The sequence below is a fragment of the Euwallacea similis genome, chromosome 5 (assembly GCF_039881205.1).
Source record: "Euwallacea similis isolate ESF13 chromosome 5, ESF131.1, whole genome shotgun sequence".
Lineage (NCBI taxonomy): Eukaryota > Metazoa > Arthropoda > Insecta > Coleoptera > Curculionidae > Euwallacea > Euwallacea similis.
The window spans coordinates 1,842,321-1,854,704 of NC_089613.1; the positions used below are offsets into that span (position 1 = coordinate 1,842,321).

At 35.4% G+C, this 12,384-nt stretch overlaps 1 protein-coding gene across 2 annotated transcripts in view; it reads right to left on the reverse strand.

The window, feature by feature from the left end:
- LOC136409178 (GDNF-inducible zinc finger protein 1-like) overlaps positions 1-12,384 on the reverse strand; it is a 79,158-nt gene that overhangs the window by 59,721 nt on the left and 7,053 nt on the right. The window lies entirely within an intron of this gene.

Here is a 12,384-nt window from a genome sequence, read left to right on the forward strand (position 1 = left end):
CCTTTTTTGACACTACCCAAGTTATATGAGGATTTTATTATGCGAACTGAAACGTTTGTTCTGAAAATTTTCGATTACTTTGGTAAAAGGTAAATTTCAAATACCTAGTTTCATCACACCATAAAAAAAATGAAAAACAGCGATTATTTTCAGTATAAGCACTATTTCCTAGCAATTAAATCAATCGGATTTTGTCGTTCAATCCTGACCTTCCATTCAGCAACAGCAAGTAAAATCCGACATAATGTATCGGACCATCGATAATCGTTCCCGTTTAAGTGTTTCTTAATATTTATATCGCTTAATTAAATCGCAAGCTGGCATCTTTCTTCGGGCGGATCTGCCTTGGCACGAGCCAAGCCACCTGTAGACATTGACGAGAATCAATTATGTTGCACTGGCTCTCAGAATGCCTTCATTAAATCCTCCTTTTTCATATATGAAGAGCTCTTACAGTCATTATTGGGCGACTGCATGGGTTTACAAAAATGATCTACTCTTTTGGTTTAGACCAAAAACTGTGGACCTATAGCAAAAATCGATTAGTCATCCTATGTGGAAACCACAAATCAAATTCAAATATTTAGGTTTTCCCTGAAGCTTTACTGAATTTCTTTTCGTCTAAGTTTACTTTCTGCTTGTGCGATAACGATCTAACAGTACCAAGTAGTTCTTTCGAATCAATCTCTGTAAACATAAAAATCAGGGATTTCCGCGATGGTACTGAGCCGATTGTTTACGGTCCGCTGGGTGCGAATTTTCGATCATTTTATGATTTCTGTCTGATCTAATTTCTAATAATAACCCAGACGTCTGGTGTCATAGATCTAAGGCGCGTGGCTGTTCTTTCGAATGGACGACTAATTTCTTTCTATAAAATAATCTGGGTTTGGCAAATTACTTCTCATAAGAGCAGAAGCCAATGACCAGTAGAATATTAATCTGGGTCCGGTTAGAGCCACATGGTAGAGATTTATAGTTTGCCTTAAAGGCTGCTACAAACGGAATAAAAAACGTTCAAAAGGGCAAGGGTGCAAACACTACATCTTGTATTTTGTTGACAAGGCGTATCGTACTAGATAAACAGGAACTACTCGATTTACCAATGACTTATGTTAAATAGAATACCGTAATATGCCCGATAAATAACCTTTCCTTGCCTAGGTAACGAGTCATGTATGAGTTTGGCCTTTTTTACGTTTGTTTATCTTCGCCTTAACTATTTATAACATATAACAGTATAAGCTCACAACTTCTAAGCAAATTAATTGAACTCGTACTTTTAGTGTTTTAAGTTTACAATATCACCGTGACTCACAATAAACTTTGTGTGTGGCGCGAGTTGAAAGCACTTTACACAAAAAGAATTACCGCACGCGACACAAAGTGGTCATATGTCAGTGTCAAAACCCGATTGCTGACCGAAGTCCGCTTCATGTCGTTCGGTCAGCTGTAATAAACGTGCGGAATTGCGTGCGCAATCAATAAGTATCACTTTCTGCACTCGTTACGTAAATAACCATTTCCTATGAGTGTGTGATAAGGAGGTATGGTCGGTGCACATCGCGACCCTTGCACATAATTTCCAAGCGAACTGATTTGAGTTCACATTTAATTCATATTTAAATCCTACACATGAGTATTTAGATTGGCCAAAAGTAAACGTTCTAGAACTTTCTTTTGTGAGCAATAAATTCTTGATTTTAGCCGCATCATAGACAGAAGTTATTACATCCCTCTGATACACTACTCCTTTTGCTCGCAACGAATTTAGCTTTTATTTGCAGTATTTAAATCGTAAGCATTTGATTTTGAAGTTACACGTTTTTAGACTGAACTCTATGAGTAGACTTTCGCTGCTCGATTCTTTCTCGAGCAAACTTACAAGTTGAACATTACCTGTATCTTCAACCCTTGAAAGCTACACATATATACTTGTTACGATCAAAAGAATATTTCTTAGAACGTTCCGTTCTTGAATTGAAAATTTTTGAACTTCACTCAATTCTATAAGCTAGAGCTATTGAGACTCGATGACACCTTGCCATTTTTGTCCATTCTTCTGAGTGAACTGACTGGAATTGGTATCTTCAAGTTAGAGTAATCCAGATTCCATCCAAAGATATAAATTTAGAGAACAATTAGATTTTGCTTAATCAAAACTGAGTTAAACAGTGTTGCGGAACCTACAAATTGCTCAAAATCTGGTGCCAAAACTGTGAAAATAAATGCTCGATCCGAGTTTGATTCAGAACTTGTGCACCATGAGTTTTTTGTGAGCAACTAAGAAGAGGAATTTCGAAGCGCTTCACACACTTTAAATATGAATCGTTTATACATTTTAATTTGCCGTTTATTTAGTGTTTTTTCCTAAGTTCTAAAGACATATTGTCACCGAAACGCTAACAAGGGTGTGTGTCCGAGCCCTCAGCAAAGGGCGAATGTCATTCTCGTTTGGTTTTAACTGAGGATGATGTTGAGAATCTACAGCCCTTACTGGTGTGTGAGGCGTTATTCCCAAAATGTTTAAAAAAATAATGAACAGTCCTCCTCAAACGTATGTAACGTTTAGGTACTAGTAATCAGCATCCAGTTCATCAAGCAAATATATGCTCGTTGTCTTCCTTGAACTCACTAAAAGCTGCACCAACTGAATTTAACGATTGCAGCAAATTGAAAATAAGAGGAAGAACGAAGGAAGGAAGCACGAAGATGATATTTTCTCACGTCCTTTCTCAGGAGACTGGAACTTGTGTAAGCAATTAAGGACGGCGTACCTATTAAGCACAATAAGGAAAAAGGTTTAGACTTTGCTTTAACGACAAAATCTAACATGCATATATCATGTAGTACAACGTTATTAACGATTGAACTTTGTTGCCGAAACATTACTAACTCCATGGGGAATTCTAGGCCGTGTTATTCAATTAACTTTTCTCGCATGTGGCGATTAACATGAAATTTTGCATAATTAATTACATATCTTTTTGTTTACATTGGTCCCGTTAATTAACTACCAGGTTTAGAGTTTTTTTTTGTAATTGTCTGTATGCACGTTTCAGGTCGTTTTGTTGAATTGGCTTGTAGATTGTCAGTTACGAGTACGTCGTAATTTTCGTTATTTATGCACGTGCGTCGTAAGCCGTTCAGTTATACTCGGACGATGATAACCCTAAAGTAGGTACCTTATTCTGAGAGCTTAAATTCTTAAGCTTCGTCCTTCATACCGCCATTTTCCGACGTGAGCGCTCGCAAAATAATTTTTCTAAATGCTCTGTTCTCATGTGTTTAAGCATGAGAAGCAACCAAGAGGAAAACATGCGTAGGCGAACAGCCAGACAGGCGTTTTTCGGTCGGAACGACAAACACTAACATATCCGACTTTGGCAGAGGTCGCGGAATCGTCCGAATAGAACGCACAAACCGTAACGACTCGACTGCTGGTTTATTTTGGCATTCGGGTGCGTGTCGGCTGCCCAAAAATTCGCATGGGTTGTGATTAATCTGCACCAAATGCTTAAAATATCGCGAATGAAATGTACGTTGTGTTCGTTGGAAGGACGTTTGAAAGTTAGGAATAACAGACGCAAAATACACATTAAACTTTCTAATCTGAACTTATTTTTGTCTGGCACATACTGCAAGCAACAGTTCCAGGAATTGGAGCTTTATTAAATTTCTGAATTAATCCGTATCAAAATCGTAATCTGAGTTTCCACTAAATAACTCCCGTTCCCAAATGGGACGTATCCGCACTCTTTGAAACGAAAAAAGACCAGTTGTGGGTAGCAAGTAAGTGGTTTTCGAGAGAGCTTAGGCGATCTCCTGCTCCATATCCTTTCGCTAACAAGTCTGAGTCATAACGGTACCTCAAATTGACCAGATTAGCATCTCATCGATTTAAAGGCAGAGTCTAGTTTATTAGTTTATTAAACAAATATGTGTTCTTTGCGTTAACCAAAATCTGTGTAGACTGGATTTTCAAAAGTGAAGGCAAGATGGATTTAAAATTGTGCAAACTGCACAAATGCAATACATCATAATTTTATTATTGCTGGCCCAACAACAGCTTAACAGTAGAAATTAAATTACTGATTAGGAATAATTGCTCGAACATTAAAATGCCTATTAGGATGTGTTCAACTTTATTCAAATCGGCTGTTGCTACATTACACAATCGGCTTGACTCTGGAAGTAGCTTCACAGTCACAATAACTAACAAACTCTGAAAAATCCATTTCAATAACTGTTACTGAAACTTTCTAATTTTTAGAATGTTGAGAGAATATTTTTTGGCAGAATTTTCCATCGCAAGATACAATATGTTCGTGCCAGTGCCGCCTTCCCTATTCCGGTGATAACAACGGCAATTAAAACGTTCCAATTGTTCAATAATTATGATCAGGCTTTTCAGAATTTAAAATGATGCTATTGTTGACTATAGTATAATAAGTGTCGACTGTATAATAAGGTTTAAAATCAACGCAGTGTCGTTTGCGTGATAATACATTATTATTTCAGGATTATTTCTAATTCAACTTCAACTATTATTCAAAAAAGAGTCTGATTTTTTCTGAAATTCAGTGTGTAACAAAATTTTGAAATGCTCACAATATCTCGTTGACCATTCATCTGAATTTTATAAGATGTCGCATTTACACTTGGGTATGACATTATGCCGATTGAATGACGAGCTCAGCACTATTGTCACGCTTATTGTTATTCCGGAAGTTGATGTCTTGCCTGATTCAAATTTAAAATTTCAAGCTAGTAAAAGTAGTCTAAGCGTCTCTTATGAGTCTCTTCTATTCGGAGAATGTAATTTTTCTAGGGTCAATTCTACTTCGTATTGTCACGAAAAGCACAAACTCTCAATACAAGGTGTTATTTAAATACGTGGCCAAACTTCAAGGGGTGATTCTTTGAGTAATTCTAAGATGAAAAGTTTATATAAACATAGGTCCGGTAATGATTCGTTTTCTAAGTACAGGGTGTCAAACTTTTCTTAGAAAATCGTTACATAGTAAAAACAATTCTAAATAACAAAAAGACATAAACAATATGACGTTGAAACTTAGTGACAGTTTGTAATGTAGCGCAAAGGAATCTTTTAAGTTAGAAATTGTTTGTCTCCTTTTGTCAGTGGCGCGCACAGGGGTAAGGCCGGAAATTTAAGAAAAATCAAACAAAAAAAACGCTTTTTAAAACTACACTTAAACAAATGGTACGCAAGTTTTTTTTAGTAAAAAACGTAACAATAAGTAACACGAAACTTACGATAGTTGCTGAAAATGTCTTCCTTCAACTTCAATCCAAGGATGAGCTCGTCTTAACATCGATTGCCGAACACGTTGAAATATTCCCGGCGTATGTATGTATATATTATCTGATTACATGAATCCCGTATCCGTTGAATTAATTCTTCTTCAGTGTTGCCCGGAGTTCTATAAACGAAGGATTTTACATGCTCCCAAAGGAAAAAATCTAACGGATTTAAATCCGGTGACCTAGGTGACCATGGCTGTGCTTAATACAAAAAAATATAACTTTTAAAAAAGTCAATGGCGTATCAATAACAATAATAACCGTAAATAACACTGTCAAATTTCAATAAAATCGGCTAAACGATTATTCAGATTTTTACGAAAAAATAGTTTTTTAAAAATTGTTTGACATTCTGTACCTTGAAAACGAAACGTTATCGAACCTATGTTGATATAAACTTTTCGTCTTAGAATCACTCAAAGAATCGCCCCTTGAAGTTTGGCCGCGTATTTAAATAACACCCTGTATAAGACTACGCTGTGCGAATACACTAGATTCTAAAGTAACGACTACAGCCGCCTTTTTAAACCACCAATAGGCTTGAAATTTAAAATCAGAAAGTAGCCTAACGTCTATTTGCTTAAGCTGACAATGCCACTGCAGAAATGACTACTGGGAGTTGCAAATTTGGTTGTCTGTATTGGAATTTTATTCAAAATAATTTGTGGTCTCAAATGGCGGCCGTTGTCGCTTCTTTACGTATGAATGCTTGACTAGATCCGTGTATCGTGTCGTAATTATTTATAGCTAAGCAGACAAATCGCTTGAAAAATTTGGGAATTATTCCAGAATGGAAGTTTTTGGAACGTAAGAGAAGCTATTGGTGATCAGTTATATAATTGTATAAAATAGAAAATATAGTAGCGCTAAAGTGTTGCAAACGGTATTGTAAACCACAATTAACAGAACTAGAGTGTAGTAAACATTACGAACATTTCTCGTCTTAATTGCTGACGATGGAGTTTTTAATAAGACATGTCATCATTTTAAAAGGTTAATTTGAGGTAAATGATTGATGTTTGATCATTGTAGCTTATTTTTATATGTCGGAGGTTCACCTCTTGCTCAAGTATAGGTAACTAAATGTTACCAATGTTAAGTGAACAAGAGGCAACATAATGGTTTTTATTTTACAAAATATGTGTACTTTTTTTGATTTTTAATTTCTTGAATAATGGTTCCTTGGTAACGATGCAAGCATTGTTCCACACTTCTATGACCATTATCAATGGCATGCTGGTACACATTTATACTATGAAACTCTCTATTTTTGATATAATTTTCATGCTCTTTAATTCTCCTTTTTAAAGGTCTAGAAATTTTGTTAGAAATTTCTCACATTAGAAAAAACTTTATATTTTACGTTTTATGCGACTTCATTTTCTTTTTGTGGTTTTGTCTTTGTAAGATTTGAACGTAATGCATTCTCCTAAAACTATTCTTCTAACATTGAATTTATTTGCCAAACTAGATTTCCTAATTTTAGATTTAGTATAACATACCTACAATATTGAATTGCATAATTCAGGTTAGTAAGGGTGATATGCCATACGAGACTAACTTAATATGTATGTTTGGAATGTGAAATTTGGATTTTAAATCAAAATGAATTGAAAATGATCCCAGTACGTAATGACGACGGTGCTAAGTTAATAAATTATAGGCAGCTATGTTCAAACTAAATTGAGGCATTTAAAATATGTAGGGACAAGAAATTAAAAATAATACATTTATTATTTTAGAATGACGAAGTTAGCATTGTGTGCAGATGATAGAAGAGTTACTAAAATATCTATAGAATTAGGAGACCTTCTAACTCAAATCTAATTTGACCCTGTACGATACACCCGGAGATACATAAATATATTATCCACTATAATAATTGTCCTTGGAAGGAGGTATAGAGTTACTAAAAGTCTGGAAATCATAATATAACATCTCAAACACGAATTTATCAAATTTGGTATATGGGGGTATTTAATTACGCTTACATGGTTTAACGATTATGTGGGAGCAAAATTTATGTCTACTTTATATCTTTCTTCCTCGAACTTTCTTATCTCAAATAAGGACAGTAGAACCGAAGATTCCCAGGATATTACTAAATTTTTATATCCCCTTTTTGAGTACAAGTATGTATGTATTTTCAACTATCATCTACTAATGTTCGACACACTGGTTTTTTTTAATAAAAGGCTTAAAACATTACAATACACATCTTTTAAGAATTTTTAGATTCTCAATGATTAGAAATAAGATAAACTGACTCAAAATGATGCGTTCAAAATATATACATTTTTAACTATTACAAATAGAGTTTTTACCCAGCTTTTATATGTCAGTCTGTAGTAACTAGTTGTATCATAGAACTAATTGGAATATTGTGCAACTAGTTACGGAAATAGAACTTTTTACACGTATATGTATACTTCGCATTATATTTTTATCAGAGCCTACAAAAATATGAAAGTTTGTTTCTACGACTGAAAATAACCCGAAAACAATTGTAGTGCGAACAACACACTATAGCTGTATGTATTTATTCAAACATTGAACGTGCCTTCAATTAAGTAATTAACAACTTCATTTACTCATTTTTGACGAACGACGGGAAGCGGAGCCCGGTCAGGAACTGAGTGCAGTAATAGTTATTTACCTGACAACTGCGGAAACTGATACTTTCCCCCGCACGGGATTGCCGTTGCCCGAACGACGAAAAGTGGAGTTTGGGCAAGCAGTAAAGTGCGGGAAAGATACTTTTTCCATGAGTTGGGCATAAGATTTTTCTATTACTGCGGTTAAAAATGTTTTAATTTTAAAATTTTTTGTTGAAACATTTTTTTAATAACTATAAAAACTCTAAACTGCATGAAAAAACTTCTTTCGTCCCATGTTATTTTTCATGTAAAAATTAAAACTGTCGCATGTTCTAAATAGTTTAGTCATTTACGCTCGAATGAGCACAAAAAGGAAGATAACACGGAGGAAAGAAGGCAAAATTTACACCTATAAAAAATACAACACGTGTGTGGCAATAAATCTTTCCAGAAAATACTAGTTTTCAGACATAAACGCGTGTGGGAAAGTGCCAATTAAGCACGTTAGTAGAAAAAACTTACCGCACATCACCTGCGGTAAAGATGTCGGGCAAAGTACTCAGTATGCAGATGCTGTCCGGTGAAGCCACTTTACCGCACGCTCATAGAAAAAAAAAACCTTACAAGGGTTGAGACCCATAAGAGCTGAGGCAAAAATCATCTTGGGTTGGCCCAAGTGAATTCCAGCAATTATCCTACCCTTCTTATGGGTAAATACTAACTAGCCAAGCCTGATCCGTAATTTTATAAAATTTCTAAGAATGTCTTGCCTCTAACAATTGACCAAGTGGTGTGGTGTAGTTTTTAACAAGGTTTGAATTTCTGTTAGTCTAGTATGCTGCCGGTGAACAAATCAACAGTTAAAATGTCTCTGTTAGGACCATTCCTTCGATGTCCAGTTGGGGAATGAGAGCTGGGGGTCAACAATTGACTGGCAGATGCATTGCCTTTTAAACTGAATTTAAGGCTTAATGAACAGTTGAATTAACGATAGCTATCTGAAACGCCTGCGCAATTAGCAAAAACATTTTGGTTGATACTCACCCATTACTCTTGTCTTTTTGACCATAAGTTACTTCACATGCAATTTCAGGGGAGCATTAAAGATCGGGCCCTTAATTATTTAGGTTAATTGCGAAGGCCTTTCAGATAGCTGCTCTTTGATTTTTGATTAAAATATGACTTCAGTTTTAAAAGCAGTTCGTCTGCCAGTTAGCTGTTAACCAACCGCCAACGGAATAGTAGACAACCGGTCCTTAATTGCGGAGGCGTTTCAGATAGCTATTCTTACTTTAACTGTTGTAAAGCTTTAATTTCGGTTTGAAAACACTCCATGTGTCAGCGAGTCGTTAACTGAGAGCTGACTCTCACTTTGTCAGTCTTGAGAGGTGTTTTTCTTACGTTTGCTCTTAATTTGATGAACGGCTCGGAAAAAGTTAAGAGGATTGGTGTAGAACGACCATTTTCCCAACATGTGATCACCGTGCAGATCAAATAATCGCGATGGGGCACAGTCTACACGCAACAACGACCTCGAACGCACTTCACGGGCCAACCGAAAATTAAGGGGCCCCCAACTTGTTTTTTAACCGTCTGGTTCACTTCCACCGTACCCGCATAGATAATGAAACCAGACGCCTTTATATGAGAAAAGCGCGAAATTTCGGCTTGCCAATAAAAGTTGTTTGATCGTTACGTTATTAAAGCGCGTCTTGATTCAAATTTCAAGCACCAGGACCAAACTTGTGTCTCTTTCATTAAGGCCAAGGACTTCGTGTGGACACAGCTTTAAATTGGTAATAATGGCAACCTGGCAAAAACGTCGGCTATTCGAAATCAGCATTCGGACTACGCTGATGACGCAATACAAAATAATACGCGACCAGCAAACATCCGAAATCTGCGAGGAATTGGAGCCTCGCTCGCAAATGTCTAGTTCAGGGCCGGCTCAACTCAAGGTCAATGTAATATTCCATTCCATCATATTTCACACGGCTGTGTGTGGAACTGCATTATAATGAGTTTCGCAAAATACAGTGAAGGGTCTCTTACCGTTGCTAATGTAATCATCAGACCAATTGGTACCTGCCTCACGACATGTGGGATATTCTCAAATTTGGATTTTACCTCATTTCATTTACACTTTCTTCCAATCTCCACAGCAATCGAGAGCGTGAAGAGAAAATCCCTATTGCGCTTACCGTACTTCCGTAGATTTATAAATAAAGAACATAAAAGAAAAATACATTCAAATCAATTATGTAAATACAAGGTGTCCCGCTGGGAACTGCCACTAGACGTTTTGGGAAAACTACTATGAATAGCAAAGTTGCAAAAATTTTGTGGTTTGATAAGAGCCTTGGGGCGATCTCATCTAAAATATTTTCAATGACGTCGCACTTCCGGTTGTACCAGAAATCGATGCTTGCTTATTTTAAATGGAACACCCTATATATTATTGCATTTTTAGATTCTACATTTAATTTTAATACAAGTTTATTATACGTTGACTTTCTAAGAATTAATAGTTTTCAAGATCTATACAATTGAATGAGGAAAATGACACATGCAGAAGTCTGCAAAATTGCAAGTTGTTAACAAACTGAAAGGTATTTTGTAACTCTTTTTTATCACAATAATGCAGAAAATTCATATTTCAGAATACTTCTAAGCTTTATCTAATATTTTCTACAGGGTCTTCACAAAAGTAGATCCAACTTGAACATCAAAAAATGGTCAAAACTTAAAAATTTTTAATGGAACCCTACAATTATTTCAATGTATTATGAAAGTATTTAAATGTAAATATAGGTTCTTTTTCGATGTCGTTTCATAATATATCAAAATAATAGTAGGGTTCTGTTTAAAAATTTTAAGTTTTAACCATTTTTTGATGTCCAAGTTGGCTTTATTTTTTATCAACACCCTATAGAAAATATTCCGTAAAGCTTAACACTATACTAAAATATGGGCCTTGTACAGTATTTTGACAAAAAAGAGTTATCAAATACCTTTCTGTTTCTTAACAATTTGCAATTCTACAGACATCTGCATCTGTCACTTTTCATTCAATTGCATATATCTTGAAAACTATTAACTAGTTATTCTAAGGAAGTCAACGTATTAATAAACTTGTATTAAAATTGAAAGTATAGTCGAGAAATGCAATAATATATACAGTGTTCCATTTAAAATAAGCAAGCAAATATTGATTTCCGGTGCTGGAAGTGTAACATCATTGAAAATTTTTAAGTTGAGGTCGCCCCAAGGTTCTTACCAAACCACTAAATTTTCGTAACTTTGCTATTCATAATTTTCCCAAAAAATCTAATGGCGATTCCCAATGGGGTACCCTGTACTATAAAGCGGTAGAGTTTCAAAGCTTAGAAAACAAGCGCAAAGACTGCGAAGCCATTAGAGACGTCTGATAGACGTCTACTAATTTCTTAAAATATTGCTACCTCAGACTTTGTCTTTCAAATATTTGAACATGCATCTGAAAGGAATCTTCTAAAAATTAATTATTCTTAAAGCAGATTTGCGTTGGATCTCTTAAATCTCCAATTACAGTTGCACGAAGTCCCGGAACCAATCTTAAAGAACCCATAAAATTTCCGGAGAAGGACTTTTCTACGATTTAATCCCCAGATATCGTTGCATGTGATTTCCGTTGTAATACTAATTTTTTGAACTTAACTGCTGAGATACGAATGTTTTGGGTATCTAAATTGCCATAAAGTAGTGTATTTTTAAATCAGCTTTTACATTGGTGTTTTGGTGAAAAAGTTCGAGTTTCAGTTAGCCAGAAACGATTCTGCGAGCTAAAAAATATTCATCCTCCCAAAAGAAATAGAGCGTTCCGGGAGAGATGGAAAGAGGATGTTGGTCAGTACGGCGACGTGTTTCTATTTATTGCCTTCATCAGGAGTGTGTGCGTACAAAGTAGGTATGCTGCTCGTATCCGAAGCCATACGCACTTGGATATGTAGCCAGGAAGGGATCGAAGAAAGGAATTAAGTTAATTCAGTAGCTGGAAATTGATATTTCATTGCAATTGTGTAAAGGGTCGATGTTTAGTAATATATAAATTTAATTAAACCGACGACGACACAGGGTGACCGGCGAAAACGTGCGAAACTCCATAAACTAGTATGTCCTACATAAATAATCTATCTGGTAAGCATAAAAAAATGATTCATCATTTATGCAGATTACTGCATGTTTTGAAAATATTTAGGAGTTGCATATCATAAAAATGGAAGAAAATGCAAACTTTCAGTTTCCATTATCTCAACAAATGTTAATTTTTGAGGTAATGTGCGGTAAGAATTATTTTCTTAAGATAGATTTTTCTTTATGCGTACATTTTTGCAAAAACAATTGTACCTAATTCTAGTTTATTTTATATAAATGAAACTTCTAGTCATGAGCAACAAATTAGGTAGAGTGATAGATTTTGAAA